Source organism: Sus scrofa, chromosome 3 (assembly GCF_054392235.1).
Source record: "Sus scrofa isolate SSC_HxYL_T2T_F1_AM1 chromosome 3, Sscrofa_HxYL_maternal_Yorkshire_Landrace_v2.0, whole genome shotgun sequence".
NCBI lineage: Eukaryota > Metazoa > Chordata > Mammalia > Artiodactyla > Suidae > Sus > Sus scrofa.
The window spans coordinates 20,168,182-20,194,358 of NC_139385.1; positions in this window are offsets into that span (position 1 = coordinate 20,168,182).

Sequence of the window (26,177 nt, forward strand, 5' to 3'; positions counted from 1 at the left end):
GGCCTTCCATTCCTTCCCTCCCCCACGGAGTTCTGCTTCCCCTGACCCTCAGCATCCCCTCCAGCATCCCCTCCCGCATCCCCTCCCGCATCCCCTCCTGCATCCCTCCTGCATCCCCTACAGCATCCCCTCCTGCATCCCCTCCAGCGTCCCCTCCTGCATCCACTCCAGCATCCCCTCCAGCATCCCCTCCTGCCAGAGCATAGACTCAGACTCCTTCCCACATCACCGTGACTCACTCTCTGGGACAGAGCTGTGACCAGACCCCAGGGCTGCGATGCCCTGGAATTCTCTGCCCCCTGGAGAGCCTTGGGGACTTTCTCTGCACTCTTTGTCTTGCTTTGAATGTTATTGAGGTGCCCTATTTATCAGAGTGAAAAACAAAACAAAACAACCGGCTTCAACCCAACACTGTATAGGGTTTAAAATACAGGCTGTGAATGTAATTTCCACGTGAGCCTGTGGTGAATAAGAGCTAAAGGGGAGGAGTCCTTACCGTTCTCCAGAGGGAAAACAGAAGGCCAGACAGACACTCCCAGGCGGTTGGTTCCTTTTCTCCTGCCAGGCTCAGACCCTCCCTCCTTGGCCTCTGGCTGCTTCCTGATGTCTTTGGAGACATGCCATTACCCTCCCCTAGTGAGAGATGGGCTGGCGGTGATGATTGAGGGGGGCGATGCTGATTGAGGAGGCGATGATCTTGCCAGCTGCAAACATCTGGGACATTCCCCAGGTGTGTTTACCTAAAGAAAGAGGGAGCATCAATAACAGTAAGTGTGGGGCTAGTGATTTAAAAAAAAAAAAGAAAAAAGAATAAAAAAGGGAGTTCCCAGTGTGGCTCAGTGGGTTAAGAACCCGACTAGTACCCATGAGGATGCAGGTTTGATCCCTGGCCTCCTTCAGTGGGTGAAGAATCCATAGTTGCTGTGAGCTGTGGTGTAGGTCACAGACTCGGCTTGGATCTGGGATTGCTGTGGCTGTGGTGTAGGCCGGCCGCTGCAGCTCCGATTCAACCCCGAGCCTGGGAACCTCCATATGCAGATGCAGCCCCCTGGAAAGGAAAAAAGATAGGTCGTGTTTGTCCCCCCCCCCAAACTTGGCATCCAGGCAATGGAACTGAGCAAAACTCAGCATCACAATAATAACAGTTTGTCTATATGATTATTTTCCATGTATCACATGTCAGGCTCTGCCCTAAGCGCTTCTTTTGCGTTACTGTATTTAATCTTCAGAAGCATGCTGAGACAGATACTACCATTATTCTCCTTTTCTAGATAAGAAACCTGAGGCTCAGAGAAGTTAAGACTTTACTCAAGGCCACACAGCTTCTAGGTGGCAGGTGGATTTGAATGTAGGCAGAGTCCCTGGATGGAAGGGCGGGTCTGGATCCAACTATCACTGTAAACATCACCTCGCATTTGTACAGCTGCTTTGTCCTTTCTTATAATGCTCAGAATAATGCTAACAACGACTTATAGTTAGTGATGCTTAGCAGATGCTGTCCTGAGCCCTTCTCTTGTGTGGTCTCGTATATTCCTCCCATCAGCCTCAGGAGGCAAGTTCTGTTATGACCCTGATCTTGCAGATACCACATCGGAGGACCAAGAACGTGAAGGCATGGACCCAGCATCTCCCAGCTGATAAGGGGAGGAAGCCGAGGTAACCCCAGGTAGTCCGGCTCCAGAGGCTACTCTCTTAACTGTTACAGTCGGTGTTTCACGCGCATCAGCCACAGGAAGATACTTGAATTCAAAAGGCAAGCTTGTTTCCTTAACAAACACAGCTCCAAAATATCTCCAAGAATGATGCATGTGCCAGAGGTACTTGCCAAGCATTAGGGGGCACATGAAGGGACCATCTCAATTTCCCCCCAAAAGTTTGTATGATTTTACCATGTAATTTGGGGGAAAGATACAGGCTCAGTCACACACTGGCTGTGCGAACCTGTGCGAGTCACTCATGCCATCCAAGCTGCCATGTCTTCAGTTTCACCTGCAAAACGGGAGCATGAAAACCTACTGTGTACAGTGAAGTGTCTGAGGCAGGGGAGGCCCTCTGTGTGTGCGGGAAGAAGACAGGACCCAGGGAGGGAGGAAGGGCATGAGGGAGGTGGCAGGGAAGGAAGGGACAGAGGGAAGAAGAGGAGAGGGAAGGCGAGGAAGGGAGGGAGGGAAGATGGGGAGGAAGGAGGGAGGAAAAAAGAAAGAAAAGAAGAAAGACAGGGAGGGAGAAAGGGAAGGAGGAAGGAAATAAGAATGGAAGGATGGGAGAGAGGGATGGAGGATGTGAGTCAAAGAGGGAGGGAGGAAGCAAGGCAGGAAAAGAAAGAGAAAGAAAGAAAGGGAAGAAAGAAGGGAGGGAGAATGGGAGGAAGGAGGGCGGGCAGGCAAGATGCACCACAAACTGATGTGTATCCCTGTGCCCTGAAAAGATAGCTCTAAAGCTGTAGCCACCTTTGTTTTTTGTTTTGTTTTGCTTTGTTTTTGTTTGTTTATTTGTTTGTCTTTTTTGCCTTTTAAAGGGCTACTCCCTCGGCATATGGAGGTTCCCAGGCTAGGGGTCGAATCGGAGCTGTAGCCACCAGCCTACGCCAGAGCCACAGCAATGCGGGATCCGAGCTGCGTCTGCAACCTACACCACAGCTCCCGGCAACGCCGGATCCTTCACCCACTGAGCAAGGCCAGGGATCGAACCTGCAACCTCATGGTTCCTAGTCGGATTCGTTAACCACTGCACCACGATGGGAACTCCAAGCTGTAGCCACCTTTGAACAGGCACTTGCTCTGTACCAGGTACTGTTGGAAGGTGCGCACATCTCCTCACCCGCATGTGGACCCTGTGATGTAATGAACATTCTCTCCATCCTGCCGCTGGAGACACTCGGGCACAGAGAATTGTGCCTGAGCTCTTGTGCTAAGAGCTGGCCCAGCCCAAGCAGTCAGGTTGGAATCCCTGCCATTCATATAGGGTGGCTCCATCCAGGGGCAAGAGGCGGGGGCGTGGGGCATGGTCAGTCTTTACCCATATAGAAGCTGACTGTGTTCTCTTCCGGTGGCTGAGCTGGCCCGTGCCCCCCGACACTGGGCACTTTGCAGGGACCTTCCATTAACTTTGCCATGTTGGGATCTTCCTCACCTGTGAGGTTGGCACTGAGAAAAGCTGAAAAAGGAAGTGCTGGCCATCTCCTGTGCGCTAGGCTCAGTTATGGCCACGCCCTTCTCTGTGCAGGCTGTCCCCAAGCGCAGTCGGGGTGCCACTGAAGTGGCCTATGGAGGAATCACCCAGTTTTGAAAGTTATCTACTATGTTAATGTTGCTGAGATATGCAGGCTATTCTTAATAAGGTCGTGGATAAATAATATTCGAGTTAAGACTAGAAGTAGGTCAATGTAAAGGGGGAAAATTAAGCAACTCATCACCCTGAAGGTGCAAGGACATGAAAGGCAAGACAAGAATGATGGAAGAGGAGTTCCCTTTGTGAATCAGTGGTAACAAACCTGACTGGTATCCATGAGGACACGGGTTCGATCCCTGGCCCCACTTCCTGCTCCCTGGGTGGAGGATCTGTCATTGCTGTAAACGGTGGGGTAGGTCACAGACACAGCGAGGACCCTGTGTTGCTGTGGCTGTGGTGGAGGCCAGCAGCTGCAGCTCCGATTTGACCCCTAGTCTGGGAACTTCCATATGCCATGAGTGGAGCCCTAAAAAGCCAAAAAAAAAAAAAAAAGGAATAATGACACATTAGGGAACTGCATTGTTTCATCAAATTCTGCTTATGAATTGGTTAATCCCATTTTACAGATGAGGAACAAAGGGTTTGTTTATTTGTTTATATTTTTCTTTTTAGAGCCTCACCTGAGGCATATGGACGTTCCCAGGGTAGGGGTCAAATTGGAGCTGCAGCTGCCAGCCACAGCTACAGCCACAGCCACAGCAATGCCAGATCCTTAACCCACTAAGCAGAGCCAGGGATCGAACCCTCATCTTCATGAATACTAGTTGGGTTTGTTACTGCTGAGCCACCACTGGAACTCTGGAACAAGGGGCTTAGGTCAAAATCAAATCGTTTTCCCAAGGTCTCAGCCCTTGACATCAGGCAAGCGGAGCTTTGAATGCAAGCACCTGACCGTTTGGGGTTCTCCCTCCACCATCTCAATGGTCTATTCCTCCTGTTGCACTTGACCTTGAGACACCCCTCCCCCACGTTGCCCCCATCCCCGACCTCCCTTTCCCATCAAGGGTCTCACTGAAATCTGGAGGCGTCACTAAGGCCAGTAGAAGTGCATTTATTTAAATTGTCAAGATAAATTAACTTTCAGAACCCCACTGGAGGAGTCCTGCACGTCTGGGCTGTGGGTTGGGAGGCATGAATATGCAAGTACACGCAGCCATGGAATTAGGCAGCGGCAAACATATTTGGAGGCGGCTGCTCATTTAATAATCTGGGACGACCACAGGAATAGACAAGTGGTCGCTCTGGCCCATGTGCGTGAGTAAAGTGATCATTTTATAACACAATTGCAGCCATTAGGTTTCCCCAGACAAAGCCAGGGGAACACCATTTGGGAGCAATCTTGGGTGTCGGCAGCTGAAGTCTGCTGCCTCCTCATTTCAGCTGTCAGACGGAACAACCTGTTTCCCATGGATGCAGCCTTGTGAAGTGGTGTGTGTAGTGGGGGGTGGGGGGCAGGGCCCAGGAGTTGAACAGCCTCGGGTTTGAGTCTCAGCCTTGCTACTGTTGTGTTTGGCACGTGCCATCAGCCTCCACGTGGAGTCAAACATGAGCCCCTGCAGCTGCTGACACGCAGCACCCCCTGAGCTCAGCTCAGCAAGGAGACCAGAGCTGAGGCTCTCTGTGCTCTGGGAAAACTGGAAGGACAGGTCTTCAGATAGGTATTTGTTTTGTTTTGTCTTTTCTGGGGCCGCTCCCCCGGCATATGGAGATTCCCAGGCTAGGGGTCTAATCAGAGCTGAAGCCACCAGCCTAACGCCAGAGCTGCAGCAACGCGGGATCCGAGCCACGTCTGCAACCTACACCACAGCTCACGGCAACGCCAGATCGTTAACCCACTGAGTAAGGCCAGGGATCGAACCCGCAACCTCATGGTTCCTAGTCGGATTCATTAACCACTGCGCCACGACGGGAACTCCCAGATAGGTATTTTTTAGGGGAAGATGTTATGAGCCCAATTCTTGCACCTCCTCATATCTAGAAAACCTAAACTCCTGTATGGAGTCTAGTGGCTAGTGGTCTCCTTCACGAGGCCAGCAGCAAACTTCTATAAAGTGTGTGCCTGGCTGCATGCACCTTCCCCTTCACCCGTATCACTTAGATCTAGATAGCACCCCATTCCTCCTTGGGGCAGTCTCTCAGGGCTGTTTGAAATACGGCCTCCTGGGCTGTAGTGAAGTGGACAAAAGAGGTCACAGTTATCTGTGAGCACAGCCACTCCCAAGGATGGGCCTGTGAGCCCTGAGGGAACTCAGGAAAGAAGGAAGACGGGCCCACCGTTGAGGTGTCTATCAAAGGAGTGGTTCCAGGAAGACCAGACCTTTACCTCTCCCCATAAAAAAACTGGTTTTTTGGGAGTTCCCATGGTGGCTCAGCAGAAACCAACTGGACCAGTGCCCATGAGGATGCAGGTTCAATTCCTGGCCTTGCTCAGTAGGTTAAGGATCCAGCATTGCCATAAGCTGTGGTGTAGGTCACAGATGCAGCTCGGATTCCACATTGCTGTGGCTGTGGGGTCAGCCAGCAGCTACAGCTCTGATTAGACCCCTGGCCTGGGAACCTCTATATGCCATGGGTGTGGCCCTAAAAATACAAAAAAACCCAAAAAAAACTCCAAAAACCTAAAAAACTGGTTGTCTGTAAATCTTTTTCTATAAATCTGGATATCTATAAACTTTTTGCTCCTACTATCCTCCCTTTGCTGCAAAAACTCAAATATCCTAACCTCCCCCTCTCCTCCCCAGAGTGGTTTCTCGGAGCTACCCGAGATGCTGTCTCCTGGGCTTAAGTCCTACTTTCATCCCAAATAAAACTTAACTCTCAACTTGCAGGTTGAAAAAAAAACAAAAACAAAAAAACCTTTCAGGTTGTGCATTTTTTTAGTGGACATGACCCATGAACTATGCCACCCACGCCTAAGCTGATCACCTGCTCTCTCCGAACCCCAGGTTCATTCATCTGTGAAAGGGGTTACTCTCAGGACCTTCCTTTAATGGGTAGTTGTGAGGTTTAAAAACGCTCATGATTCTATAGCTTTTAGAACATTGTTGCGTACAATGATTCTCAACTCCCCTGCACACCAGAATCACTTAACAACCTTCCAAAAATTTGCTCATGTCTGGACCCCACCTCTAGGGATTCTGCTTTGAGTGTGAATCTTAGAAGCTTGCAAATATCCCCGGGGATTCCAATGTATTGTTCAGGTTGAAAACCACTGTTCGAGTACAAAAGAGAAGTTTAATAGACAGAAGCTAGAGTTATCATTTCCTCATCGTGTTATTTGCCCTCCTGAGGCCAGCATAAAACTCCTTCCTCTCTTCTCAGGGGGCTTGAACTTCATCAGCAGCTCAACCTCTGTCCCCAGCCCTGATCTGGCTCAAGTCTACTCTTCTCAGAAGGGGAGAAAAGTGGGAGGGGATGGAGCGGGGGAGGGAGCACAGCTTCAAGGAGGATGGGATGCTGATGGGGCATTCGCTCTGAGCACATTTTCTAAAACTGGAGCTTTTTAAATAGTCACTCAAGATAATAAGACATAGACAGAGAGTTATAGCTACGATAATAGTCACCGGAGGAACGGTGTTCAAATAAGACCATGGAGCACACAAAGTGGTCCAGGTATATTACCCCTTAGAATGGTCATTCCCAGCCCATCCCCCCGTGGGGATGCTGAACCAGTTACCCTGACCCTGACCCTTTTACAAGGTCCTCACTCAATGCTATAACTTGTTCTTCCTGGGCGTGTCGGGGGAGGGGAGGGCATGAGGCATGAACCCAACCTCTGGGCAGCTAGGTGAAAAACAAGCTGCAGCCTCCTTGTCCAATGACACGTGGCCTCTGTTCTGGTCCTCTGCTCATCCTACGCCATGTCCCTCCTGGAGTTGAAATCCATCCGAAATTCTGGCCTTCCTTTTTTTTGGGGGGGGGCGGCGCCCATGGCATACAGAGGTTCCCAGGCTAGGGGTCCAATGGGAGCTGTAGCCATCATCGGCCACAGCCACAGCCACAGCAATGTGGGATCTGAGCCGCATCTGTGACCTACACCACAGCTCACAGCAATGCCGGATCCTGATCCTTAAGCCACCGAGCAAGGCCAGGGATCGAAACCATATCCTCGTGGATGCTAGTCGGGTTCGTTAACCATTGAGCCACAGTGGGAACTCCTCAAATCCTGACCTTCTTGACTGGGTCAGTGTGTTGGTGGAATACCCAAGAGCCATCCTCAGCTCCCTTTGTGCTGGCAGAACCCACTTCTTATCTTGGAGTGCCAGGCACTCATGCTCCCAGACCTTTTTGTTGTTAGTGGCGGCCAAGTGGTCCAGTGCTGGCCAATGCTGTGTGGGCCAAGCATCCTCTGGAGGCTTTGAGTTTCAGAAAGCAATGAAGATATTGATCAACACAGCTTTATTTCCGAGTTCCCGTCATAGCTCAGGGGTTAACGAATCCGACTAAGAACCATGAGGTTGTGGGTTTGATCCCTGGCCTTGCTCAGTGGGTGAAGGATCCGGTGTTGCTGTGAGCTGTGGTGTAGGTTGCAGATGTGGCTCGGATCCCGAGTTGCTGTGACTCTGGCGTAGGCCAGCGGCTACAGCTCCGATTGGACCCCTCTCCTGGGAACCTCCGTATGCCGCAGGAGTGGCCCTAGAAATGGCAAAAAGACAAAAAAACCCAAAAAACAAACAAAAAAAAACCCACACAGCTTTATTTCCCAATGAGTCAGGCTTCCAAGTCTTTGAAACGAGAATAAGCGTCCTAGGAAGTCTCCTGTTATATAATAATAATGGACTTCAGGACACCCATGGGTGATATGTCAATTAAGGATTATGATAATGAACCTTAGCATATAGTTCATAACCTGACCATGTGGCCACTCTCTGCCTTCGAAAACACGCAGGAATCCGGTAGCCCCTGATCTGAAGAGAGCAGGAGCACACGGCCGGGGCTGGCTCCCTGTGGGTGGAAGTTGGGATTCTTAGCTGCTGACTGGGGTGGCCAGATGAGCAGTGAAAGCTCTTTGGCAGCCCTGCAGCCATGATAAGGCATATGGTGAACATTGAGTTGGGTTATTGAGTTAGAAAGCTCAGGAGCTTGGATGCTGGGCTGGATGACGTGCAAGAATAGCTCTTGCAATCTTTATCTTTGGAGAAAAATAAGACCTACAAATGCCTAAGGCTGCTGCTATGGACTGAATTGTGCCCCCCTCCCCCGCCTCCCCCCCCCCCCATTCCCTTGTTGAGAATCTAACCCTGAACGTGACTCTATTTGGAGATAGGGCCTTTAGGGAGGTAATTAGGATTAAATGAGGTCATAAGGATGGATCCTGATATGGTAGGATTCGTGTTCTCATAAGCAGACACCAGAACACCCACTCATTCTCTCTCTCTCTCTCTCTTTCTCTCTCTCTCTCTCCCCGCTTCTGGCATGTTAAGACACAGCAGGAAGGCAGCCTTCTAAGCCAGGAAGAGAGAGCTCTCATCAGGAACCCAGTGGCATCTTGATCTGGGACTTCTAGCCTCCAGAGTTGTGCAAAACTAAATTTCTACGGATTAAGCTCTCCAGTCCATGGTATTTCGTTATGGAAGCCTGGGCCAACTAGGACAGCTATACATCAGCGTATTCAGGATCACTTAAGGCGCAAACTAGCAGCCTAAAACAAAGGACTGTCCTCTGTGTCAGGGTGAACATGGTGGGGGTGGCTGATAAACTCTTGGGCTGACTCCCTGAGGGCCTGCTTCTCTGAGCTGTGGTCTACTAAGTTGCCGTCTGCCTCCACACTTTTGTTTTTTTCCTTTTTAGAGCCACCACCCATGCATGTGGAAGTTCCCAGGCTAGGGGTCTAATCAAACAGCTGTAGCTGCTGGCCTGTGCCACAGCCACAGCAACTCGGGATCCGAGCCAAGTCTGTGACCTACACTGCAGTTCATGGCAACGCCGGATCCTTAACCCACTGAGCAAGGCCAGGGATCAAACCCACGTCCTCATGAATACAGATTGGGTTGGTTACCACTTAGCCACAATGAGAAATCCTGCCTCCACACTTTTTGCTATGCTATCTAGAAAAGATACCTTCCTAAGACGTTAACCAGATCTCTGATGTTCTCTTCTCCCTGCTGAGACCAGGATTAGTAGAATTGTCATGACTCTTCTGTCAGGTACCCAAGAATCCCTTCTACCTTTTTGTGGGCATGATATCCTACAGGTTTTGGAAAAGTGTATAAAAGTCCTATGTGGGTGTGCTCCACTACGCTGTGGCAAAAGCAAACAAAAAACTAAGTACACAGAGTTCCCATTTGGCTCAGTGGTAACAAAGCCAATGAGCAACCATGAGGATGCAGGTGAATCCCTGGCCTCTGGCTCAGTGGGTTCAGGATTTGGCATTGCCATGAGCTTCAGTTTAGGTCACAGATGTGGCTTGGATCCTGCATTGCTGTGGCTGTGGTGTAAGCCAGCAGCTGCAGCTCTAATCTCCAATTTGATAGCCTGGGAACTTCCATATCCCCTGGGAGCAGCCCTAAAAATACAAAGAAGAAGGAGGAGGAGGAAGTGGAGGAGGAGGGAGGGGGGGAGGAATACACAAGCCAGAATGGTCATCATCAAAAAGTATACAAACAATAAATGTTGGATAGGGTGTGGAGAAAAGGGAACCCTCTTACATTGGTGGTGGGAATGTAAATCGGTGCAACCACCATGGAAAATAGTATGGAAGTTCCTCAATAGACTAAAAATAGGACTACCATATGATCCAGCAATCCCAGTCTTGGGCATCTATCTGGAGAAAACCATAATTTGAACATATATATACACCCCAGTGTTCATAGCATCACTATTTACAATAGCCAAGACATGGAAGTGACCTAAATGTCCTTCAACAGATGAATGGATAAAGAAGATGTGGTACATATATAAAAAGGAATATTATTCAGCCATAAAAAAGAATGAAAGCATGCCATTTGCAGCAACATGGATGGACCTAGAAACTCTCATACTAAGTGGAGTTAATCAGGCAGCAAAAGGCAAATATCATATGATATCACCTACATGCAGAATTTTTTTTAAAAAAAAGGATACAAATAAACTTATTTGCAGAACAGAAACAGACTCACAGGAGTTCCCGTCGTGGCTCAGTGGTTAACAAATCTGACTAGGAACCATGAGGTTGTGGGTTGGATCCCTGGCCTTGCTCAGTGGGTTAAGGATCCGGCGGTGCCATGAGCTGTGGTGTAGGTTGCAGATGTGGCCCGGATCCCATGTGGCTGTGGCCCTGGTGTAGGCTGGTGGCTATAGCTCCGATTAGACCCCTAGCCTGGGAACCTCCACATGCTGCGGGAGTGGCCCTAGAAAAGCCACAAAGCCCCCCCCCCCACCAAAGGAAACAGACTCACAGACTTTGAAAAACTTATAATTACCAAAGGGGTCAGGAGAGGGGGTGGGAGGAATGAACTGGGGGTTTGGGATTGGCACATGCCATGCACTCTGCGGTATAGGGAATGATTGGCCAGTGGGGACCTGCTGTACAGCCCTGGGAACTCTACCCAGTGTTCCGTGAAGATCTATGTGGGGAAAGAATCTGAAACAGAATGAATGTGTATATTTGTAGGACTGACTCACTTTGTTGTACAGCAGAAATTATCACAACCTCGTAAATCAACTGTACATCAACAAAACTTTTTCCCCCCGTGGAGACACAGGGAACATTTATTGAGCACCTACTGTATGCAGGCTGGGGCTGTGGAAACAGGGGGATCTGGCCGCCCCTTCCTGGGAGCTCTGGTCTGAGTCCAAGAACCCAGCCTGCTCCCACTTTTCCAGGGTTCTCCTTAGAGCTCCACCAGGCTGGATCCTTTACACCCCTCGAGTCTCAGAAAGCCACCCACCCTCACTCTGTTCCCCAGTGGACTGTTTCGCTTCTTCACAGATCCAGCACTTCTGAAATTCTGGTTTACCCGCTGTGCCCTCCACACTAGAATAAGCATCTTGGGAGATTGGCCCAGCTCTGCTTCCCCAGCTGCTGGAGGAAGTGCTGTGTCCACCTGGGTGCCCAGGACTCCTGAAAGCAAAGCTAATCCCACCCAATGACGTCCTGACCACCTTGGCCTTTGGCCCCAAACACTGGGTAGCAAGTCACCAGCCAGAGGGGGCTGAGGCTCACAACTGTCCTGGGATGTACCCAAGGTCACTGGCCAGAGATGGGACAGAAATGATGGGAAATGTGGGGATGTCAAGAAGCCTGCCTCTGAGGAGTTCCCATCGTGGCTAATGAATCCGACTAGGTTGCGGGTTCAATCCCTGGCCTTGCTCAGTGGGTGAAGGATCCGGTGTTGCTGTAAGCTGTGGTGCAGGTTGCAGATGAGGCTCGGATCCTGCATTGCTGTGGCTCTGGTGTAGGCCGGTGGTTACAGCTCCGATTGGACCCTTAGCCTGGGAACCTCCATATGCTGCAGGAGCGGCCCAAGAAATGGCAAAAAGACAAAAAAACAAAACAAAACAAACAAACAAACAAAAAAAACACAAAGAAGCCTGCCTCTGAAAAAGGGCTTTCCTTTTTTTCTTTTTTAGGGCCACACCCACAGCATATAGAGGTGCCCAGGCTAGGGGTCGAATCGGAGCTGCAGCTGCCAGCCTACGCCACAGCCACAGCAATGAACCAAAACTTTTGGTAAAAAAGAAATGGATTTCCTTGGATACGTGCAAGGAAAAGAGGCTCAGAGATGTCATTTAACTTATCCAAGTAGGTGGTAGAACCAAGGCATAGCTCTAAGCCCGTAGGTCTTAATCACTACTTAGCGTTGGCAGTGAGGTGTAGTATGAAGGAGAAATCAAAAAATCACCCTTGGGAGTTCCCGTTGTGCTCGGTGGGTTAAGGACCTGACTAGTATCCATGAAGGTTACAGCTCCGATTGGACCCCTGGCCTGGAAACTCCCATATGCCACAGGTGCAGCCCTAAAAAAAAGAAAAAAAAAAATCACCCTTCAGCCCGCAATCCAAAGGGCCATATTTTATCTGTGGACATAAATCTTGGGGAATCACCATGAAACAAATCTTTTTCTGAAGACGCCAGGACCATAGGTAAAACCTGTACACAGGCCTAAATCTCATTCATTAGAAGCCATCACTCTCAGCTACGCTTGCCATTGTGTTTCTTTTTCTTTCTTTCTTTTCTTTTTTTTTTTCTTCTTTTTTTTAAGGCTGCACCTGTGGCATTTGGAAGTTTCCAGGCTAGGGGTCCAATCAGAGGTGTGGCCCCCAGCCTACGCCACAGCCACAGCAACTCGGGATCCAAGCCATATCTGCAACCTACACCACAGCTCACGGCAACGCCAGATCCTTAACCCATGGATCGAGGCCAGGGATCGAACCCGAGTCCTCACAGATAGGAGTTGGATTCGTTTCCGCTGCGCCACAGCAGAAACTCCGTCATTGCCTTTCTGATGTCAGGACATGCTCCCTGTGTTTAAAGAGCACCTATTTGCTGCAGACTGACTGGAGGGTTGGCTTGACTTTGTTGCTATCACTCTTCCTTATTTGAAAAGAGACATCACTTGCAACCAAATGACACACAATCCAGCCTGAAGGGAAATAAGAGACCAGAAGTCTATTCCCCACGATGGTGTAGGGATTTCTGTCTAGCTGTACACCTACCATGGAAGATAACCTTGCATACCTCAGTATTCTTTTTTTTTTTTTTTTTTTTTTGTCTTTTTAGTACTGCACCCACAGCATATGGAGGTTCCCAGGCAAGGAGTCCAATCGGAGCTGTAGCCACCGGCCTACACCACAGTCACAGTAACGTGGGATCTGAGCCATGTCTTCAACCTACATTACAACTCACAGCAACACTGGATCCCTAACCATGGATCAAGGCTGGGGATTGAACCTACGTCCTCATGGATGCTACTTGGGTTCACTAACAGCTGAGCCATGACAGGAACACCAGTACTCTTTTGTATTCAATAAAATATCCATCGTTTTAAAGAACAGAAGAATAATAAAATTCCTTATTGTCAGTGTGGGTTTTCTGCTATTTATAGCCAAAATAAAACATGGCCCCAATTCATGTAGTCAATAAGGACCTTTCTTATTTTCGCAAATGAGACCCCACGTCCACTCACCAATCTCAGCTACTCCTAGTTTTCTCCATCATGGATTTCTAGGTTCCCTGGAATATTAGCCTATTTGGCTAGAATAAGAAATCCAGGGAGTTCCCATTGTGGCTCAATGGTTAATGACCCCGACTAATATGCATGAGGATGTCAGTTCGATCTCTGGCCTCACTCAGTGGGTTAAGGATTCAGCGTTGCCGTGAGCTGTGGTGTAGGTCATGGCTCAGATCTGGCATTGCTGTGACTGTGACGTAGGCCAGCAGCTGCAGCTCCAATTGGTCCCCTAGCCTGGGAACATCCATGTGCCACAGGTGTGGCCTTAAAAAGAAAAAAAAGAAAGAAAGAAAGAAAGAAGTCCAGGAGAAAAAAGGCCCAGCACGTGTAGGTGCTCACTGGTGTTTCCTGAAGGCAAGGTGGTGTTAGACGCCTTCCACCAGAATTTCTGTTTCCTGAATTTGGAGGCTTCCAGTCCCCATCGTTGGCCTCTCCATCCTCCATCCTTAACTGGACCCCCGGGGGAAGGGTAGGGAGGCTGAGGACGTGGGCAGAGAAGAGGAACCAAAGGAAATGAGGATCCAATTACCAGCTGTATGACCTTGGGGAAGTTGCTTAATTTTATGGAGCCTCTTCTGCTAAATGATAATAATGGTAATTATCGAACTGATTAACTCAAGGAGAATCGTTGCATTGATTCCTCACTGATAAATAGTATGACATTCTGCCCAAAGCCCCTCTTCAGAGCCCGCCCTCCTCTTCCCCAGGCGCTGGGAAGGCTGGCTATGGATGGCACAGCCCCCCCACCACAGGCAGATGACAACTTGGCCAAGATCGTGGGCTGGGGTGGCCCCAGCCTATGAGTGACTGCTGTGCAGACCTAAAGGAGCATCACCTTGGGTCACTTCGGGATAACATTCAAGGCCATCCCCCTCCCGAATATCCTGTGGGAGCTTCTGAGTCCTGGTCGCAGCCACATGGCAGGTCCATTTCTCTTCCTGCCCAATCTTGCCATCCCAGCTTCCCGACAGGTCAGTCTCCAGAGAGTAATCCTGAGTAAACTCTCTGAGTGCAATTCTCATTTCTGAGTCTGTTTCTAGGAAACCTTATCGAAAACAATGCTGATGACGGGGAGGCTACTAATGATAGTGGATCCACCAGGGCTGTGGGAGTCTGGGACAAGATAAGGACGGTCAAGAGTTGCCGCTGTCTAACACGAAAGAGTCAATCCTGAATCTGAAGCTTCTCTTCAGTGAGGGGGGAAGAAAAAGATTCCCTTGAGAGTCATTTGGTGTGATTTATTTCTCCTTCTTATGTTATCCCAAGAGGAGAGCCATTAGTTTCTCTCGTGGTGGCTGTCCTGGGTCCCCAGAGGGAGTTATTCCACAGGGAGGGGCCCTACCCTATAATATGCTCCGAGTCCCTGGCATTCTGTATGCTGTCAATGCTTTACCCTCTCTGAGCACTTCCATCAGAATCCATACCCTCAAGCTACAGACATCCTCTCTCACCTCCTCTCTCAGCTTCCAAGAGAGCTAATCCCCCATCTAGTGCTTTATCTGTCTAGAGAGAAACGCCCAGAGAAACCTGCCAATCTGAACAGAATAGAGTGTGGGAAATCGTATCAGACCTCCCTGTAAGTCACCAAACAGTGCAGGCAGTAAAATTCTAATACCACGCTGAGTCTGTTATTGTAATGAGAAGAGAAACTGATGCAACGTCAATCCATCCTTATTGCAGCATGAAGATTCTCCTATAATGCCGTACTGAACTCCAACTTGGAGGCAATCCCCTGCTAACCTACTCAAAACTGCCCTAGAATCAGCCTTTGAGTCTTCAGAATTTTTAGTCTGATGATAACCAAGAGAGGATTGTGGCTCTCAAAAAAAAAAAAAAAATCATTCCCACTGAGATCTTGAAACAGAGCCTCCTACAAAATTCAGTAATAGAAGAGAGATGGATGGGATAGAAATGCAGACTGGCAACCTGAGACATCGCACAGGTGAGGGAATATTGGTCCATATTTATTATTTTGCCTCCTGACAGCATCTTCAGACCAAACTGCCACAGAAGAACTCAGTCATGGTTCCAGGAAAAAAAAAAAGTACACAATTAGAGATAGACAGGGCAGATAGATAGTGATAGGAAAAAGAATACTTCCAGGCAAGGTAGAGCAAATGGCAAGACATCCAGGTCAGTGGCACTGGTGTGACTGCAGACAAATTCACATTTCCCGGAAAAAAAAATGAGATAATCATTGGGAGGAGATGGCAGGATGTGGTGGTGCATGTTTGACACCAGTCCTGTTCCTTTATTTGTGCCAGGATGGCTGATTTTGATCAAGTTGCAAAGCTCCCACCTCAAGGAAGCACATCATATTTCTAAGCCAGTCAAGGTACTCTGTGCTTTTGTGGATTATTTCCAGGTAGACTTGTGATGAGCCAATTAAATGAAAGAGACAGGCTGCTGGGGCTGGTCGGCAAGACATCTCTCCACAGAAGGATCGAGGTAAAGCCTAGGACTCTGTTATGCCATGCCCAGCTTGTTCCAACACATGTACACATAATATATAGTCATCAAAATATGCATATGGGGAGTCACAGCAGACCTATCCATCCATGACCTGAAAGAACTTGGAAGCAACTCAAATAACCATAAGTAATAGAATAAATAAGCGCCAGTATAACTATGTAGTGGAATATTACACAGCAATGACAATGAACAAAATATATGTACTCTCGACTCACTGGATGAATCTGTCACAGCCACAGAAGACAGTTGCCATAAAGGACATGCTGTGTTATTCCATTTACATAAAATTTTATTTTTTAATTTATTATTTATTTATTGCTTTTTAGGGCCACAGGTTCAGCACATGGAAGTTCCCAGGCTAGGGTCTAATCAGAGCTACAGCTGCTGGCCTCTACCCCAGCCACCTCAATGTGGGATCTGAGCTGCATCTGCGAACTACACCACAGCTCATTGCAATGCCAGATCCCACGAGCGAGTCCAGGGATGGAACCCGCATCCTCATGGGTACTGGTTGGGTTTGTTTCTGCTGAACCACAAGTGGAACTCCCATTTACATCAAGTTTTAAAATAAGTGAAACCTAATCTATGGTATTTAAAGTCAGGTGAGTGATTTACCTTGGGTATCAGCTAGAAGTGGAAAGTGGCCAAGGGTACCTCTGCATGCCAATGATACTTTGTATCAATGTTTGTGTACTTTGTTTCATGCCTGGATTTACTCCATGAAAGGTCATCCAACACACACTCTTGATTTAAGTACTGTTTGTATACTTCAGTTATACATCACTGAAAATTTATATCTAAAATTAAAATTGGTGGCAGCAGGGAGAAAGTTCTATTACTGCCTCTATCCCCTTACTTCCTAATTTGATGCTGTCTTGTGAAGAGGCAATGGCTGGAGCAGTGGCAGCCATTTTATTGTCACAAGGAAATATTCATGGGGTGAAATCCAAATATGCCAGAGAGAGTGGAGCAGAAAGATTAAGAGCTCCAGTTCTGGACAGTATGTTCAAGCTATGGAATTATTGCTTACCTCTTGGCTTAGATTTAAGGGGAGAATAAACAGCTTTATGATTCAAGCCACATTGTTGAGTTTTCTGTTACATGCAGCCCAAGGAATCCTAATTGATTCTGAGAATGGAAGGTGTATGATACAAACCCCTGTAAGAAAAAGGGGCTAGGAAGTATCAGAGAGAGTGCTGGGGCAGTAGCTTTATAACCTGGGTTCTAAATCCAGTTGATACTGGACTTGGAAGAAAATGAAGAAAATTTTGAGATTCGGTGGGGATACTTCTTTCAGACAATAATAGCTCTCCAGCAGCAATCCTCACTCAAGCCAAATTCTTTGTAGAGTTGAGGCTATGGCTAGACTTTTTGTCTTTGTCCAAAGTGGCTCCAGAACTGGGATAAAACCTTCAAGAGGGAGGGAAGGCAACCACAAAGATTATTGGGAGAAACTTAGAGAGAAAAAGTCTGCACACAAAGTCACATTTTTTTTTCTTGCTTTTGATACTGGGTTTCATTTCCTTCTCACCTTAGAAGTGAGCATGTGGTCTTATAAAATACCAAGTCTCTTTACTCTTCATCTTCATCCCAGAAAATCCTAGTCACCATTTATGAGTGCATTGCTTGGCAGAAGTTTCCCTCCAAAGAGCTTACGAAGGCAGGTCACCCTCTCTTCTTGGGTATTTGAGCAAAGGAAGCCTCTTTCATTGCTGGTCTTAAGCTCCCAGAGGGTTAGGGTTAGGGTTAGGGTTAAGGTTAGGGTTAAGGTTAGGGTGTTAACCATAACCCTTTCCCATCTGAAAGAAGGGGAACCTGCAGGCATGGCTGAATCCTGACATCACAACCACTGAGCTACAGAGACTCTGCCTTCCCACCTCCCTTGGAAAGAGCAGGTCATCCAAGAGGTCAGAGAGAACCTCGCAGACTCCTTTGTATATCTCCTGTGATAATGACCCATGGTTCCCATTGGATTCAGGCAATAGCCAGGAGGCAGAATTTGCAAAGAAGTGTGAGGAGCGTTGTCCTTGGGAAGAGGGTGGCTATAAGGTCATCTGATGTCCTGTCCCCTCCATGCTGCTCATGCTCTCCTAAACAAAACCTTCCTGCAACCCAGAGCTGGGTTTGCACACAGCAACAGGCACCAGACTTGGAGACCTTCAGAGTCAGAAGCTCCCTCTTTCCCTCCAAGAACGGCCTCATGGGGCATGATATTGATGATCGCATCCAGTTTTTTTAACTTTTTGTTTGTTTGTTTGCTTTTTAGGGCTGGACCTGTGGCATATAGAAGTTCCCAGGCTAGGAGTCCAATCAGAGCTATAGCCCCTGGCCTACACCAAAGCCACAGCAACACAGGATCTGAGCAGCGACTGCAACCTACATCACAGCTCATGGCAATGCCAGATCCTTAAGCCACTGAGCGAGGCCAGGGATCAAACCTGCATCCTTATGGATACCAGTCAGTGATCATGGTGTGCCATTTATTGTACGAAGGCTTCTCATTATGGCATATGTTTATCATGGTCATCGTTCTACTGTCTCTTATTTACAGAGATAACATTTAAAGTCATGGCCTAACTTTCCCAAAGTCACATAAGTAGTGGCAGACCTGGGAATTACAAGGCAGGAGAAAGAGTGGCAGGAACAACACTGAGTGCATTGACCTACTTCTGAGCCATTTATCTGTGAGGAATTGAGCAAAATCGGACTAGGAACCACGAAGTTGCAAGTTCAATCCCTCACCTCGCTCAGTGGGTCAAGGATCCGGCGTTGCCGTGAGCTGTGGGGTAGGTCGCAGATGCAGCTCGGATCTGGCATGGCTCTGGTGTAGGCCGGCAGCTACAGCTCTGATTTGATCCCTAGCCTGGAAACCTCCATATGTCACCGGTGCAGCCCTAAAAAGACAAAAGACCAAAAAAAAAAAAAAAAAAAAAAAAACCAGAAACCAAACCTGTCAACACTTTGAGCTTAGACCTCCAGCCTCCAGAACTGTGAGAAAACACATTTGTATTGATTGAGGCCCTCGCATGTGTGGTATTTGGTCGCAGCAGGCCCAGCAGACAAATACAAGATGCTACTAGATGTTGGGAGATGTCAAACTCCGTAGACACTTCATCCTGCGTATTGTAGCCGTTCAGTCCTCCAGCCTTCGTCTGCATCTAAATCACCTGGGGCATTAAAAAGGCCAGACAAAGGAGTTCTGTCAAGGCTCAGTGGTTAACAAACCCGACTAGCATCCATGAGGACGAGGGTTCGATCCCTGGTCTCGCTCAGTGGGTTAAGGATCTGGCGTTGCTGTGAGCCATAGTGTAGGTCACAGACACGGCTCAGATCCTAAGTAGCTGTGGCTGTGGTGTAGGCTGGCAGCTACAGCTCCAATTCGACCCCTAGCCTGGGAACCTCCATATGCCGCAGGTGCAGCTCTAAAAGACAAAAAGCAAAAAAAAAAAAAGCCAGAGAAAGACAAAATTCCATATGATATCCCTTATATGTGGAATCTAATAAGAAATGCTACTAAAGAATTTATTTATAAAATAGAATCAGGAGTTTCCATCGTGGCTCAGCGGTCATGAACCTGACTAGTACTCATGAGGACACAGGCTCGATCCCTGGCCTTGCTCAGTGGGTTAAAGATCTGGCATTGCCATGAGATGTGGTGTAGTTTGCAGACATGGATTGCATCTGGCATTGCTATGGCTCTGGCGTAGGCCGGCAGCTGTAGCTCTGATTTGACCCCTAGCCTGGGAACCTCCATATGCCACAGGAGTGGCTTAAGAAAAGGCAAAAAGACAAAAAAAAAAAAAAAAAAAAAGAGAGAGAGAGAGAGAGAAAAGAAAAAAATAAAGAAATAAATACATAAATGCGTAAAAGCAAGCTCACAGATTTCAAAACCAATCTTATGGTGACCATAGGTGAAATCATTAAGTGGGGATAGAAGAATTGGGAGAGTGGAAATAAAATACATACACTACTGAATAAAAGAGATGATTAACGAGAATCTACTGTACAGCACAGGAAAATATGTTCAATAGTTTTTAATAACCTACATGGAAAAAAAGACTGCATATATTTATATGTATGACTGATTCACTTTGCTGTACACCTGAAACAAATACCACATAGTAAGTCAACTATGCTCCAATAAAATAATGTTTCCAAAAAAATGCAACACTTCCCGTCGTGACTCAGCGGAAACAAATTGATGAGCATCCATGAGGATGCTGGTTCAATCCCTGGCCTCGCTCAGTGGGTTAAGGAACCGGCGTTGCCGTGAGCTGTGGTGTAGGTCGCAGACATAGCTTGGATCTGGTGTTGCTGTGGCTGTGGTGTGGGCTGGCGGCTATACCTCTGATTCAACCTCTAGCCTGGGAACCTCCGTATTCCGAGGGTTCAGCCCTAAAAAGAGGGAAAAAAAAGTGGGTGTTTAAGATTTACTTCCCAAGATCCTTGAGTTATGTTTTCTTACCATTCAGATCTGGACACACAGTCCCAGGGTGCCCCACCTGCTACCCCAGGACCACTACCCATCCAGGACAGCCCTTCTCTCTCCAAACACTGTTTCACTTTCCCCAGAGCATTAATCACCCTGAAAAAAGATCAGTGACTTGTATGTTTATTTCTCTCTCTCCAGAAAAGTAAGTTCCATGAGGTCAGGGATCTTGACCGTTTAGTCTTTTTTTTTTTTTTTTAAATTCATTTATTTTATGGGCTGCTCTCTCAGCATATGGATGTTGCAAGGCTAGGGGTCGAATCGGAGCTATAGCTGCCAGCCTATGCCAGAGCCATAGCCATGTGGGATCCAAGCCATGTCTGCAACCTACACCACAGCTCAAGGCAACGCCGGATCCTTTACCCACTGAGCGAGGCCAGGGTTCGAACTCACATCCTCATGGATGCTAGTTGTATTTCTTTCAGCTGTGTCACAACAGAAACCAATTGTTTTCTCTTTCAATTCCAACAACAGTTCTGTCAATTACATCTTACAAGCCCTATTTATGGACGGGGACACTGAGGTTCAGAGAAGTTACTGACTCCCCTCCCCCACTCCATCACATGGGTCAGAAGTGGTAGAATTGGGGCTTGTTCCCAGATTTGATTGAATCAGGAGCCACCCGATGAGGCTACTTATCTGTGAATTATTTCCTCTCTGTGTTATATTTTACAAACTATTTTTTTTTCACCAGAGAATCTCATTAATTTACTGTCCTGATGGAACTATCACTAACCCCACTTTACAGATGAGAAAACTGAGGTCTGCAGAGGGTTTAAGTGAGTCACCCATGATCATCAAAGCCCAAGAGGGGAGGTGGGGGCGTCAGTTACCTCTGTCCACAAATTTCATTCTTTTTCCCATCCTGCTGTTCTGTTTTCTGTTTCCTTCCCTCGCCTACCTGTCAAGTTTCCTCTTCTTTCCTGATGAAGTAGCAGCTCTCCCAGGCAGACACATCAGGACAAGGAATAGCCCACCAAGGAGCATCCCAGCAGAATTGCTCCCCGCAGGAAGCTGTGCCTGGCTTCTCCCTGGCAGCTCCATCAAGCCAAGGCCTCCCGTTGGCCCTTTCGTGCTGAATTAGGAAATGATAAGATTAGAATAGTCTAGGAGAAGGGAAAAGGGATTAGCATTTCAGCGCTCCAGGGCTGTGAAACAATCAGTAGGAATCTTGGTTGCCAAGGGGGGGGAAGGAAGTGGGTTGGACAGGGAGTTTGGGGTTGGTAGACACAAAAGATTACATTTATGTATTTATCCTGTAAGTCTTTTTAGGACCTCCCCGGAAGCATATGGAAGTTCCCAGGCTAGGGGGTGACTCTGAGCTGCCGCTGGTAGCCTACACCACAGCCACGCAACACCAGATCCAAGCCGCATCTGCAACCTACACGGAAGCTCTCGGTAACGCTGGATCCTTTAACCCACTGGGCAGGGTCAGGGATCAAACCAGCATCCTCATGGATACTAGTTGGGTTCGTAACCCACTGAGCCACAACGGGAACTCCCTGATTGTTAGGTTTTTTTAAACAATGTGCTTGAAAGCAGAGTCTTTGCTTGATGCTGCCACCTTCTACCCTAGAAATCGGCTTAGAGCTGGGCACACAGTAGACCCTCAGTTAATGGCAAATTGTATCACGTCTCTGTCTTCATTTTACAAGAGAGGAAACTGCGGCTCTGAAAGTTTGGGCCCCTTACCTAAGGTTGCCCAGCAGAGCTGGGACTTCAGCCTATCAGCTGCCTGACACAGAGCCTCACTTGACCTGCCAATCTGTCAGCTGAGGCGAGGTCTGGGGTCTGGGGAGAAGGAGGGAGCCGCGCTGGGCATTTCAACTCCTGGGGAAATAAATGGGGGTTGTGAAAGTTGGCCCATCTCTGCTCCATCACCAGCCACTTAAGAGGCCAGGCTCCTGAGAGCCACTCTCAGCGGTGGGGGACAGACCAGACCGATGGTCCCTAAAGACCCATCTCATTATCCCAGGAGCCAAATTGGGACCCTCGGAGAGGCTAACTGGCCCATAAATAAACCCCACTAATTTGGCAACTGAACAGGGCAGAGACACTGACTGAAGGCCAGGGAACTGGGGCTCCTGACGCCCTTCCCTCTGGGCTCATGGTCATGCTCAGAAAATAAACAGAGCCCTCCCCATGGCGCCAGAGAGCATTTGCGATAATGAAGCGTAACTGTCTTAAGTGAGTGCCTGACGATCTAATGAGCTGTTAAGCACAGTTCATTGTGCTTCTCCATTTGCAGGCAGTGAGTGGGCCCTGGTCAGTGGCAGGAGGGGTTTGGAAGACCAGCTGCAGATACATCTGGAAAAATGCAGTGGGTTACTGCATGTGCACGAGCACCTGTGCATGAAGTCAGCTGCAGCCGGGCTGTGCCTCTGCAGACACGCGGACAAGTGCAGGCGTGTGTCTGCAAGCACGTTGGAGCACACGGAGGCATGTGGTGCGTGCATGCTTGTGAACAGTCATTGCCCGTGGATGTGCACACCTGCGCAATTACACCTGTCCCTGCAGGCTTGTTCTGTTACCCACTAGGCATCCACACTCTAAGACGTGACTCCTAGGAGTTACTCAATAAAAATAGGCTGTCAGGGGGGTTCCATGGTGGCTCAGGGGTAAGGAACCTGATTAGTATCCATGAGGACCTGGGTTCAATCCCTGGCCTCACTCAGTGAGTTAAGGATCCGGTGTTGCTGTGAGCTGTGGTGTACGTTGCAGACACAGCTCAGATCTGGTGTTGCTGTGGCTGTGATCTAGGCTGGCAGCTACAGCTCTGATGGGACCCCCTAGTCTGGGAACCTCCATATGCCTCGGGTGTGGCCCTAAAAAGAAAATTGTAATAATAATAACAAACAGAGAGGGTAGAAGTATTTCTAAACAGTAGGAGAAGGTTGAACATTCTCAAAGCCATTACGTAGCTAAAGATGTCTGTGAAAAGTATTTTTCTTCTCTGATCCTTGGTCTCTGCTTGTCAAAGGAAGGCTTCAATTAGCATAGCAAGCAGGAGGATGATGGGAGTTTATACCTACAAACTTGTTTATACCTACAAGTTTATACCTTTTCTTGTAAGAGGCAAGGCCATTCCCTGAGAGGGTGTTGGCTGGAGAGCCGAGGAAGAGGATTTGAGGACAGGTGGCTAAATCTTGGAGGATTTTCCCACCATAAATAAGAAGGCAGGATGGCCCAGGTCAATAATAGGAGTCCCGAGGTGCCCTGGGCCTGGGTAGAATCTTACCCTAAGAATCCATGGGCTGGAGGCACCCCCCCCCCTTCTCAGATGCATTTGGAGCTCTACAAAAAAAGACAAGGGGAGTTCCCATCCTGGCTCAGCAGGTTAAGAAGCTGCCTAGTATCCAAGAGGAATCGGGTTCCATCCTCGGCCTCGTTCAGTGGGTTAATGATCCAACATTGCCATGAGCTACGAGATAGGGTTTGACTGCGCTGTAGGCTGGGAGCTCCAGCTCTGATTTGATCCTTAGCCTAGGAACTTCCATATGCTGCAGGTGTGGCCTTAAAAAAAAAGAAAATAAAAAAGACAGAGAGAGAGAGGCGCCTCTTTCAGGGGTGGGGCAGATGGGATGCTGATGGGCAAGTTCAAGGTGAAAGTGAAGGAGGATGACTTCAAGGAAGAAGGGGCGGGGTTAGAGACTGAGGTCTAGGGCAATGAGGGGTTCTTTCTAGGGGAAGAGGCGAGCTTGCACCTCTTTGATAATCTTCTAAAAATCACAGGCTCTTTCCCTGCAGAAATGCCCCGATCCCATTCTTTCAAAGAAGATGCACAGATCCGGAAGCTCCTGGACCAGCTGGCCCCTGATGCGTAGGATACTGGCTGGCTGGCAGATCCCACCGTAGCGAAGCCCGGGCTGCGAGTGGAGGGGGGGAGAGCAGGAAGCCAGAGTCCAAGTCCTTGGTGAAGACAAGGCTGTGATGAGGAGATGAAGTGACAAGGAGGCAGAGGATGTTGCCGTGGGGCCCAAGGCCAAGACGCCTGGCTGGTTAACAGGCCTCACAGGTCAGAGCAGAGCCCCGATACAGAGTTTTCCTGGTAGAATTGCCGAGAAGCATGGGCCTGACGTATTTACAGCTGCCTTGTATGTGTCTCTCTCTCTCTCTCTCTTTTTTTTTTTTTTTTTTTTTTTTTTGGTTTCTTTTTAGGGCTGCACCCAAGGCATACAGAGATTCTCAGGCTAGGGGTCGAATCAGAGCTGCAGCTGCCAGCCTACCCCACAGCTACAGCAATGCCAGATTAAGGCCAAGTCTGTGACCTATCCCAGAGCTCATGGCAACACCAGATCCTTAACCCACTGAGAGAGGCCAGGGATTGAACCCATGTCCTCATGGATACTAGTTGGGTTCATTACCGCGGAGCCATGAAGGGAACTCCAGCTGCCATCTCTTGGTCTGTGGGTATTAGAGAGAAAGATGAGACTCACGAATAAGTCCCCAGGATCTCTTTCCTACAGCTGCTGCCTTCTCATTTTTCCTTTCTTTCTTTCTTTCTTTTTTTTTTTTTTTTTTTAATTCCTGTTACTTCTATTCCAAGATCTGCCTCCAGCTGTCTGTCTGCCACCTTGGAGTGCTTGAGTGTCCTTATCCAGCTCCCAAGACAGTTCTCCCATCTTATCCCTCTTCCCTGGAGTCTCTGAGCATCCTTTTGTCCAGGGCTGCCTTGTCCCTCACCTTCTCCCTGGGGGACCCTATGGCTGCTGCGCTCACAGCCTCAAATCCCTTTGTCCTTCCTGCCTCCCCCCATTTCTCTTTACTCCGCCCACCTTCCCATAGCGCATCCAGACACACCTAAGAATCTATGGCAACGGATGATGGTTCATTTTTCTTCTCACTTCTTGCAGCAGCGCCAAGCTGCTCCGTGTCCTGAGCATTTTGAAAGCTAAATGTTGATCATTCACCAATGACCCACAGGAGCAGAACATGGGGTGAAGCTCTTCCATCAACCTGGCCATTGACAGCAGATAAGCAAGCCTTTGCCACTGAATGGACAGCATCAATGCCCATTATGCATCATCCTGGAGTTCCCACTGTGGCTCAGTGGTAATGAACCTGACTAGTATTCATGAAGACACGGCTCTGATCCTTGGACACATGGGTTAAAGGAGCCGGTGTTGCCATGAGCTGTGGTATAGATTGCAGATGCAGCTCAGATTCTGCATTGCTGTGGCTATGGCTTAGGCCAGTGGCTATACCTACAATTCAACCCTTAGACTGGGAACTTCCATGTGGTTCAGCCCTAATAACAAAAACAACAACAACAACAAAAGACCATCTTCCTGAATTTCCCTGCTGCACTGTCAGAGACCTTCCATCCAAAGTCTTGAAAGAGCTAGGATCTGAAAAAGAGAAGAATGAGCCAGGGAGTTCCCATTGTGGCTCAATGGGTTAATAACCTGACTAGTATCCATGAAGATGTGGGTTTGAGCCCTGGCTTCTCTTGGTGGGTTAAGGATCTGGTGTTGCCGCAAATTGCAGCGTAGGTCACAGATGTCACTCAGATCCAGCCTTGCTGTGGCTGTGGCATAGGCTGGCACTTGCAGTTCCTATTCGACCCCTAGCCTGGGAACTTCTGCTTGCCACAGGTGCAGCCCTTTAAAAAAGGAAAAAATAAATAAATAAATAAGGAGCCAGGAATCTGTGGGTACCACAAGAGTGAAGATGAGGAAGCATGTGGGCTTCTTGTCTCTGTCCCAGGAGGATGTGGTGAATTCAAACATGGGTCTTAAACCTCCAGTGGTTCAGGCACGGTCCTGCGAGCACCTGTTCTTGCCACCACTACTTTGCACACTGTTCACACCCAGGACATATCGTTCTGAATTATAAC